Source organism: Nestor notabilis, unplaced genomic scaffold (assembly GCF_000696875.1).
Source record: "Nestor notabilis isolate BGI_N333 unplaced genomic scaffold, ASM69687v1 scaffold3951, whole genome shotgun sequence".
Taxonomy (NCBI): domain Eukaryota; kingdom Metazoa; phylum Chordata; class Aves; order Psittaciformes; family Psittacidae; genus Nestor; species Nestor notabilis.
In genome coordinates, this window is record NW_009915931.1 from 22,624 (window position 1) to 33,034 (window position 10,411).

The following is a 10,411-nucleotide window of genomic DNA, read 5'->3' on the forward strand; positions in this document are numbered from 1 at the left end:
AACTGTGGGGTGCTCTGAAGATTAATCTCTGATCTTACAGCCCAAAACTTCCATCTCCTCCCAAGCACTGAAGTCTTGCTTGGCCTTATCAAAGGCTTTAAGTGGGCCATGTAACGGCTGGCAGGAGCAGGTTTGCTTTCATGGAGCTGTTTATGTTCCTTCCCCAACCTTCCTGGAGAAGATAAAATTGGAGGGAGCAGATGGGGTTTTGCCATTGTAACCCCAGGCTCACCACTGCTGGGTTGGCATCCTCAGACTCACTTTCTGGTTACAGTAAGGTTTGCAGTATTTCCCTGGCATCTTGCACACATTAAACCAGCTTGAAACCTTCAGCTTGCAGTTTGTGTGAAAGATTTCAAAAAGGACTTAAGCTTTCATTTGTCACTGGGTAGTGCCAGTGCTGGGAGACACGTCACTGCTTGGGTATCAGGGGCAGCACTACCCTGGGCCCCTTCGGGAAGGAGAAGGCATGTCCCAGGTTAGAGAAATGATTTACAAGGGAGAGGATAGACCAGGACCCATAATTATTTACACTTACTCAATATTAAAGTCAAGAGAATGTTAAGTTTCATTACTCAATATCTCGATAAGGATTTTTTGGTGTGTTTTTAATTTTACATTGGATTTTGTGCTATCAGTTAGCATTGTACTGTCACACAAGAAGGGCTGATTAGAGACTTGAGAGAAATTGTAGTAATACCATATCCCACAGCTGTCTGGTGGTGATGATCTCAGTGCGGAGAGGATGAAGTAGGAAAAACAGTGTTTGATTTTGGGTTGTTTCACCTATGCCCTCAAAGGGGAGAAAGGCCAAAGGCAGCCAGTGCCTCAGTCTGGAGGAGTGCATGAGGAAACCAGCAGCAGCCTCGCTCCTTGCAATCTGGATAGTTAACCAAAAATACAGGGGAAAATACAGAGGAAAATATCAGGATGAAGAAAACAAATGGAACTGACACATTGTATAAATAGGTCTTCAAATGTCATGCATGGCTGGAACAAAGATGTTTTGTTCCAAAGCAAGAGACAGCTTGAAATGGCTCAGTAATACACATTGAGAAGTTTGCTCATTTGGAACAGAGCTGTTCTAATGAAAAGGTTAATTGTGTTGCAATGGAAAAGAAAAAAAAAGGCAAATCAGAGGCCAGGCGGGCATTCCTCACCCTAGCAAAATTTCTCACTGGCTTGAAGTGAAGATTTTCTATAGCAAACATCACAGGTCTGAACTACTAACGTTACAATAAATTATTCAATAGATATATTCACAGGTCAATAACAATAACTAAACAAACCATATATTCTAGCAGTACTAATCCCAGTGGCTTTCAGACAAGCTGCAGCAGCCAAGGAGAGAAACACGGTGCTCAGCTCAGCCCGATGCCAGGAAGTTTCCTTGGGCAGGCACTAAGCACCAGCACTCGAGGTCAGCACTAACACGTCTTCACTTGCTGTTGGCTTTTTCACTTTGAAACAGCAGCATTTTTTCACTTTTCCCCAAAAAGGTCACTCACAAACCTTTCTTCTTCGCAGCTGAAATGAAAAAGAACATGATGGGCTTTTGAAGGGTATGAAAGGCGGCTTTAATTACTCACAGGGTTGAACTTTCGTGGGCAACTTCTCCAGGGTTTTAACAGCAATACCAGCAGTGGGCCGCAGGTTTCCTCCCACTGTCCCAAACCTTTGGCTTCCTGTCTGCCAGCACACTGGAAAACGAACTTTTCTGTCTCTGCCACCCCAGGGAAGATGCAAACATCGGTCCCTGGCCCAGAGCTGCACACCTTATGTCCAAGTGGTCCTCACAGGTCTAAAGCCACCAACATCCTCACCAGAGCTGCTCCACTGACTGTTGTGGAGTATCGTCTCCAGTTTCATAGGAGTGGAAGTAAGTATATCAAAGCTGTTGATTTTCTCTGCAATATTCACATACAAATACAAAGACTTGTACAATCCCCCTTGTCTTTTCTTTTCAAGTTTCTCTTACTTATTTCATGTGTCCTGGGATTTTCAGAGCTTCAAGATATTTCACTGCTCTCTTACCATGTTGCTGATTTGCCCTTCTTTCCTCCCTGTCCACTGGTGCTCTCTTTCTTTTTCTTGGTTATCTCATCACTTCCACATTCATCTCTGGCACCACAGATGCCGTAAACATGTCCAAATACTCCCTTATTTCATGTTAAAATCATTCCCCCTCTGAGATACAAACAGGGGTGAACAGGCAGTCCTTGTTAGCATTTGGTATTAATAGCAGTTTTAATCTGGAGATGAAAAATGTCCTTAACAAAATCCCAGAGTTTAGAGATCAACTTTGGATCACTCTGAATTTTGAAATATACAGACTCCTTTCCTGCAGGACCATGCAGGTCCCCTGGGGGTGAGAGTGGCTGCACAGCCAGGGCAAGGATGAAGATCTCCCAATAACCTGTCTCGGTAGTGACAGCTGGGAAAGAAAAGAGTAGAATAAAACGGCAAATTGCGAGTGATACTTTCCCTGGAAACCCCACCCCAGCTCCAACAATTTGCAGTTCAGGAACTTTCTGAGCCAGATGTTTTATTGATGTCCAACAGCCCTTGGCAGGTCTGTCTCCCTGGGAAGGCACCCAACATCCTCCTCTGTGAATTTATTATTTTGGGCTCCCCTGTACTCTGGGGCAATTTAATTCTGTGCAATGAGAGTAAGCGCTTCTCTGCTGGCACTAAACCTCCATTTCATCAACTGCCCGCTCATTCCTGCATCCCGATGAGTTGCCAGTCCTCCTCCACCTTTGTAGTCCATGTGGATCTGTCCAATCTGAGAAGCCCTCATATCTGACCAAGGACACCAATATGGTGGCCTTCTATAATGGGGCTACAGAACTGATGGATAGGGCAGAGGAGGGTCACAAGGATGATGAGGTGGCTTGAGTATCTCCTGTACGAAGACAGGCTGAGAAAGTTGGGGCTGTTCAGCCTGGAAAACAGAAGGCTGCATGGAGACCTTATAGCAGCCTTCCAGTATCTGAAGGGGGCCTATAAGGATGCTGGGGAGGGACTCTTCATTAGGGACTGTAGCAATAGGACAAGGGATAATGGCTTCAAACTTAAACAGAGGAAGTTCAGGTTAGATATGAGGAAGAAGTTCTTCACAGTGAGGGTGGTGAGGCACTGGAATGGGTTGCCCAAGGAAGTGGTAAATGCTCCAACCCTGGCAATGTTCAATGCCAGGCTGGACAGAGCCTTGGGTGACATGGTCTAGTGTGAGGTGTCCCTGCCCACTGCAGGGGAGTTGGAACTAGATGATCTTAAGGTCCTTTCCAACCCAAACCATCCTGTGATTCTATGATCTCTCACCATTCATATCTTCTTTCTATCTTCCAATCAGACTACGTTCCTCCTGAGGGGAAAATGCTTCCACCAGGATGCTGGACAGAAGCAAATCCTGGATTTCCACAGAGGAGCAAAGATATTTTCTGTTCTGTTTTCCACTGTTTCCAACATCTCCTTTGAGGTGCTGGATGGGGAACTCACCAGCGACATGACTTCAGAGGCAACATGTTGCATCTTTTTGGGAACACCCTTTATTTAATAACAAACTTCTTGCCATGTGTCAGCTCTGAACTCGACTAACTCCAGTTGTGTTGGTCTGTACAAGATATCAGGTGGTGACCAAAAAAAGATTTCATTTTACTGATGTGAAACCATTGTGTACAGTTGCTGTGGAGCCAGAACACATTGCCCCAGGGCTGGGCCACTGTGCAATACCAACAGATACCCACCTCCCAGAGCTGTCAGCATATGGAGACACACAGCCTCCAGGTTTGAGGCACCCATCTGACTTAGGAACAAATCTTGTCATTGACTGCTCACAGGAGGTTAATTAAAGAGATCTTGTCTTCTGGGATCTACTTAGAGGACTGCCTTAAATCAGGAAGAACCATAAACAATATGTTGGCCCTTCTTTCAAACAGTAATTACTGGAGTAAAGCATATGGCTACAAGTGGGAACCTAATCAAAAAACCCAGAAAAAGTCAGTTTCAAGGCATTTTTGCATGTGGTACAGAAATATCCTTTTCTGATTCTGACAACTGGTGGAACAAAACTTAGAACTGTTAAAAAAAGTTCTCTAGAACCTTGGAATTTGTTCCATTGATTTATTAAGAACGGCTTGGTAACATCTTAGACTGATTTCTTAGTGTCAGTGATATGTGACTATTATAGCACAATGCAAGTCTCAGTAGCAGACTGTGATTTACAGTTGACTGTGAGTGAGCCTGTATAATATGTGCTGTGTGCTAGTATGAACCAGTGAAGCACCTCAGTGTCATGATATGATAACTCTCTGGCCAGCTGCGCTGGGGAGAGGGTTTAAAATCTGTTTAAATCTGTCTATTCTTTTAGAATAGATGTGTTATTGGCTAGATTTACCATAAAAAAAATCCCACATAGATTTTTCCTACATGGCATTGGTGACATGACATGCCTTTTTGTACAAAGTGAAATAATACACTGCCTTAAATTGTTTCCCCATCCCCACCGTCTGAAGGATAAATGGAAAACAGGAGTGCCCCGAATCAGAGGCCACAGTGATGCTATTGTATTTAGGACAAGACAGTTAATTAAAAGTTTCATGTATTGGTTTAATGTACCCATCTCATGATAAACCATCAATCTCTATTTTCTCTAACACTAACTATAGACTCAGAAGCATACTTTAATATCATACTGTGTGAAGATTTTTGAGCAAATATGATAAAGCCTCCCTAAAAAACAAAGGTAATCCCTCTGAGCCCACATGGTCTCAGTCACGTTTATTCATCTCTTCCGGTGTTATACTCAATAAATACTGCTATGGCTTATCTAGGACAGCCACTAAATGTATAGTTTTATGGCTGAGTCTGTTTTCTGGTGCTCATTTAATCATGTGTTTTATTGTCAGCTCTTCTCAAACTGTCAAGCGTTGTTTCTTATGAGAGAGAGAGACCTGCTTTCTGTAACACACATGCCCCCTAGTCCCACTCATCATTTGGTTCTATTGCCTTTTCTCCAGCCTATCGATGACATTTATGGCTGTTTTTTTTCCTCAAGAAATAAAATATTTTTAAATGGGGACTCTTTTTCACTTTTTAGTGCTTTGGCTCAATAATTTCTCACATAATAGAAATGACCCAACTGATGTCTTGATCTTTATATCCAAACCTATCCAAGAACCCTAACCAGCAGTGAAAACTCACTGTGTACTGATGTGCCTTTCTTCAGGAGGCCCCATGGTAAAATCCCTTTCCTGCTCTGCTCAGTAACAAAAATGCAGAAGCTGCAGGCACCATGGTCCACAGCACCGGGCTGCTGCTCTCCATGCCCAGCCATTGCCATCCTCCCTGAGCACAGACACAGTGACTGCAGGCAACAAGGCCAGTGCAATGGAGAAATGCAAACATGTGCCCATACACACACCCATCAGAAGTCTACTTCTGATGCAGTAGCATGTCACTGCAAACTGGTGGTATGTAAATGTGCAGTGGCCTCTGAAGTGCACAGAATTTACCAATGCTGTGGGGCTGCCTGTGTCCATACAAGGTCTCAGAATATTCTGACTAGACAGGACTATTTCTGTTGGAAGGAACTGGAAACAATCTTCTAGTCCAACTGCCTGACCAGTTCAGGGGCTGATCAAGTTAAAGGAAGTCATAGAATCATAGAATAGTTAGGGTTGGAAAGAACCTTAAGATCATCTAGTTCCAACCCCCCTGCCATGACCAGGGACACCACACACTAAACTATGTTGCCCAAGGCTCTGTCCAACCTGGCCTTGAACTAGGTTGCCCAAGGAAGTTGTGAATGCTCCAACCCTGGCGGTTTCTTCAACGAATAATATTCTAAATACAGGTATGTAGCCAACTTTTTTTTTTCTTTTACTGTAAGTTATTTAGTTTTTTGAGAAGAAAATAAAATGTAAGTATAGAAGTACCAAAATCGATTCAACATTCATCACTTAGTAGATTAGAAGCATATACTGGTCTCAAATAGTTGACTTACAGTCATATTCCCCTCCCAGATCTGGATGGAGCAATCTTGACAGTCAGCTGTGATGCTTACCATCTCTGCTGTACGTGCAACTTGTAGGAATTACCCATCCTCTGAGCTTTGTCCAAGGAATAGCACACAGGGACTAGGGAGAAATGATGCTGCCTCAGTGGTTACCAGCCTACAGGGATTCACACAGACAACTGCTTAGCAAGAGGAACCAAGCAAATAATCTGCTTCTTGGACTTTTATGCATTCCCATATACAAATACTTTAAGAAGAAAAGTAAAGATTGACTGTTTTTCCTATGCTTTTTCAAACTCAGCAGTTTGTTTCTCCATCAGAAGTCAGCTCAGCAAAACGGAAACCGTTTGTGATAATTCATCCGTGCAGCCAATGATTGCTATGGAAAGCAATAAAGGGACTTCAGCTCAGCTCTCACATGGATATCACAGTATATATCAGGCTATCCAGCAAAGCTGAAACAAAATGCTCTGGCATTGCACAGATTAAATATCCCACCAGGTTTTGAAAGAAATCTTTAGCTACCAGCTCCTGGCACTTCACTTCCAGTTCTGGTCTGCAAGCAGGTTGTGCCCACCCTGATGAGACCTGTGATCAGCCAACTGATAGGATGCTAATCGGGGCATAGGTATTCACGCTTTACGGGACACTGTGAAACAAACAAAAAAGCAGTAAAAAGTCACTCCTTTCTGACAGCTAACCACTACAGAACCATCCTGCTAAAGATAGCAGAAGACAGCAACACCTTTCACATCAGCAGTTTGAGGAGCAAAATCACTTTAAAAGAGAGTCCTAACACTGCATTAAACCACACAGTTTTATTCTCATCACCCACGTGTTCCCCAAAAGCCTAACTTTTGACCTAGGTTGCCTATGATGCTGAGAATCGCCAAAACTGCTCAGTAAATAGGACGGATGAGAGTGCAGTGAGAAAGCAGAAAGGTGCCTGGGGATGGGAGAACAGGCTGCAATATCACTATTTCAATCCATCCGAGGAAAACTCTTTTTGAAATCTTACAGAGAGCAATACCTGTGTGTTTCCTGGCCTCAGAAGGGGTCTGGCTAAATGGAGCTCATTTCAGTTACTGAAGCCATGCACATCAGCTTTGCAGATTTGCCAGCTCCCTCTGCAAGATGGCTTGCAACATGTATACACATGGTATCTGGCAACAATAATTAAGAGAAAATGAAAAATGCTTCTCATTCATTGCAAACAAATGGATACAGTGCAATCCCAGGCAAACTTTCCCAAAGCAGGCAGCTTGCTGGATTAAAGAAGTGAGTGAATAGAGAATGTGAGGGCCCAGGGGACCCCTGACGGGAAATGCGTGAGAATGGGTACTTCAAAGAAGGGAGTAGATATATAGGAACAGAGCAAGTTTCCAAATGCAGCCTTTGCTTTCTGCTCTGGAGGAGCAGAGCTCTGTCTGTGGCCAGCACAAGTGCTCGCACAGGCACTGCCAGGGCTGCAGACGGGGGGCACCGCCAATGCCCTGCTCCCAGTGTGGACCCTTGTCACTCATTGCAGGTTTACCCCAAAACAATTCATCCTGTCATTTTAAAGCCCTGTGACTTTGCAGGTCTGAGCACCTTCTGAGAAATAAAGAGGCTTTCATTTACTTCCAGGTTTCTTCTTCGCACAGGCTTTGTCTGCCAGAGCCTGTGATAGCAGCACCCAAGGCCACCAGAAGAGAAAACCCATGGAGAAATGTTAGAGGCTGCCCCAAACTCATCAAAACAGGGATGTTCCAGGTGAAGGCACCAGAGCCATGAGAGAGAGTGACTACTGACACAGCACAGAGCCCGCTAGCCACACAAAATTTGGGGAAACCAACCTGGCAGTCTCTACATCCATGCCTTTACTTGGTGGTACTCCTTGGTCTTCGCTGATACAGAATCAGCAACTATTCAGAAAAGGGCTCAGCAACTAGATGCAGAGATGTATGGCATGTATACCACTGCTAAGTGTGAATAAGCTACAGTATGTAACGTAGGTGAGAAAGTAAACCACTTTGATGGAAAATATGACAGGACATTTGATTTGGATTGTATCTGGTATGAAAGCTAAGCCATATTACTATGTGTGGGAAAAATTTAATTCTCACTTTACCTTTGGCATACATGTGTTTATTTATACACATCAGCACTGTATACAGTACAAAGTTCACAAATTGTCTTGGGGATAGGGCCTCAGTGCAAACATGATCAATTTCATAGACAACAATCAAAATGCTAAATTAATTGTTTATCTGATCTCTCCAAACCAATTATAAGCTGACAGATTAATCAAAGCATTTCTATTATCATTGGTTTACAAGCTATAAGCATGGTTTCCTGAAGGTTTACACGGAATAACAGTGGTGGTAATGTCACCTGGGAGTCGTGACAGGAGACCTTTGGTTGGGAGTTGGTTTGCTTTCCCTTGTAAAAGCTCTGTTGTGTTTACTTCACTAAAGTTTAACTTGGCTATGATTTCATGACTCCTGAATTCACGCTGCCCCCCAGCCAAGCCATAGAATAGCTAAAGACTCAATAAAGATGAGTGACATCATTAACCCAATACAGTAGCTATTCAGATGTATGCTGTGGTCTCCTTACATAATCACCTAATTTTAGCTACTGAGTGAGCCACATACAGTACCACAGTGTATTACGAGCTCTGAATAACTGTCTAATACCTAGATGCTTTTTCCAAGGTTATTTTATTTTTGTGTTTTAAAATTATTTCCTTATGCAAATCTCAAGGTGTTATTTTCCCTTTAAGCAAACCCTCTCTTCAAAACATGTTCAAGGCTTCTGCTGCTCCTGATCACCTTGACACATCATTAGTTGGTTATCACAGCTGTATTGGTACTCATAGAACTAATGTACAGTGATGGACCTAGGGATTTTATGACAACTGTCAATAAGAACAGCCCTAACAAAGCAGTAAGGTGATACAAGCCTTAATTCAAGCACCAGACATACACATGCTCAAGTAAAGGCACCTGGTTTGCTAAAAATAACTGTTTCTTGTAGATTTACAAAACATGTATAAAAAATCCTGTTTAAAGCAGAAACATTTGGGGGAAGGAATTCTTTTTGCTATGTGCTACAACAGCAGCATCTGCAGCCCCTATTCCCTGCAATCAATTAACTGCAGACACATGCATATTTGATGCCATTTAGTGGTACAAATGCCAGGTACAAATTCAGTGTGGTAGCTCAGAAATGCTAGCAGTAGTGCTGGAAATTCCTCAGATGGATGCTCCACTTTTGAAAAAGAAGAAAGAAAGCAGAGCTTTTATTGCTGAAATCCCAGGCACTGTGCATGCCTTCCAGGTAAACTGCATATTATGCACAGTGCAAGTACAGGTTCCAGAGATCACTCCACATACAAAACCAACCCAATGATCCTATCTGATTCAATTCACCTTTCTTCAGCTTTTTTCCCCCCCCCCTGACATTTTTACATAACTATGCTCTGGCAATGAGAATCATAGCTTTAAAAACCCCTCCCTATTCCTGCAGTTCTTTTCATCTAGATCACTTAACACACTAAATGTCTGAAGTTCTAATTGCTCAGAAGTTCCTGTGCCTATAGAAACTTACCGAAAAGAGGCTGAACAATTTCTTCACAATTACAGAAAAGAAAAGATAAAGGATTATCTATAGTGCTTGTACCAAAACACTTTATTAATGGAGCATGCAGGAGGAGGTATGTAAAAGCCGACTCCTATGTTATGATCCCCCAAACCAGAGTTTTGCTAATCCCCCCATCCCTATACTGGACATCTGACTTTCTCTCTCAGCACACTCTCCCTCGCTGCTGCCCAGAGCTGTTCTCCAGCCGGGAGAGCTGGCAGCCAGTCCCCATCCCTTGTGTAATCAACTAGCTCACCTCGGAGATATGCTCACATTGTGCTGGCGCAGACTCACTTCTTCCACTTTGCAACGCTATGCTCTGCAGACAGAACTCTGGCCCAGCTTTCCGTCTAGTTAAAATAAAACTAGTGTCTTTGTGACAATTTCTGGAAAAACAAACATGCTAAAACCCAAGCCAACATCCTCTGCTGACTTAAGTAACAGCAGCTCCTTAGCACTCATTTCCAACGGTGGAGATGCTGGCTCTTGAACTCCCGTTCACTCTGCACTACTGGCACAATATTTTTGATTGTGGTGTTAGTAGGCGTCAAACAAATCATGTTAATGCTGGGAGCTGAATGTTTGTGCTGCAGAGGGCAGCTAGCTGTGCAAAGCTTTCCCTCTCCAAGTATCTACTCTATGCCTAATGAAACCACAGTAATTAACAACAAAAATCCTCCATGTGATAAAAACTGTACAATTTCCTTTTAAATATAAATCAGATTTAACTGACAGATTAAAAATGAAACCAAAGCCCAACCACGCAGG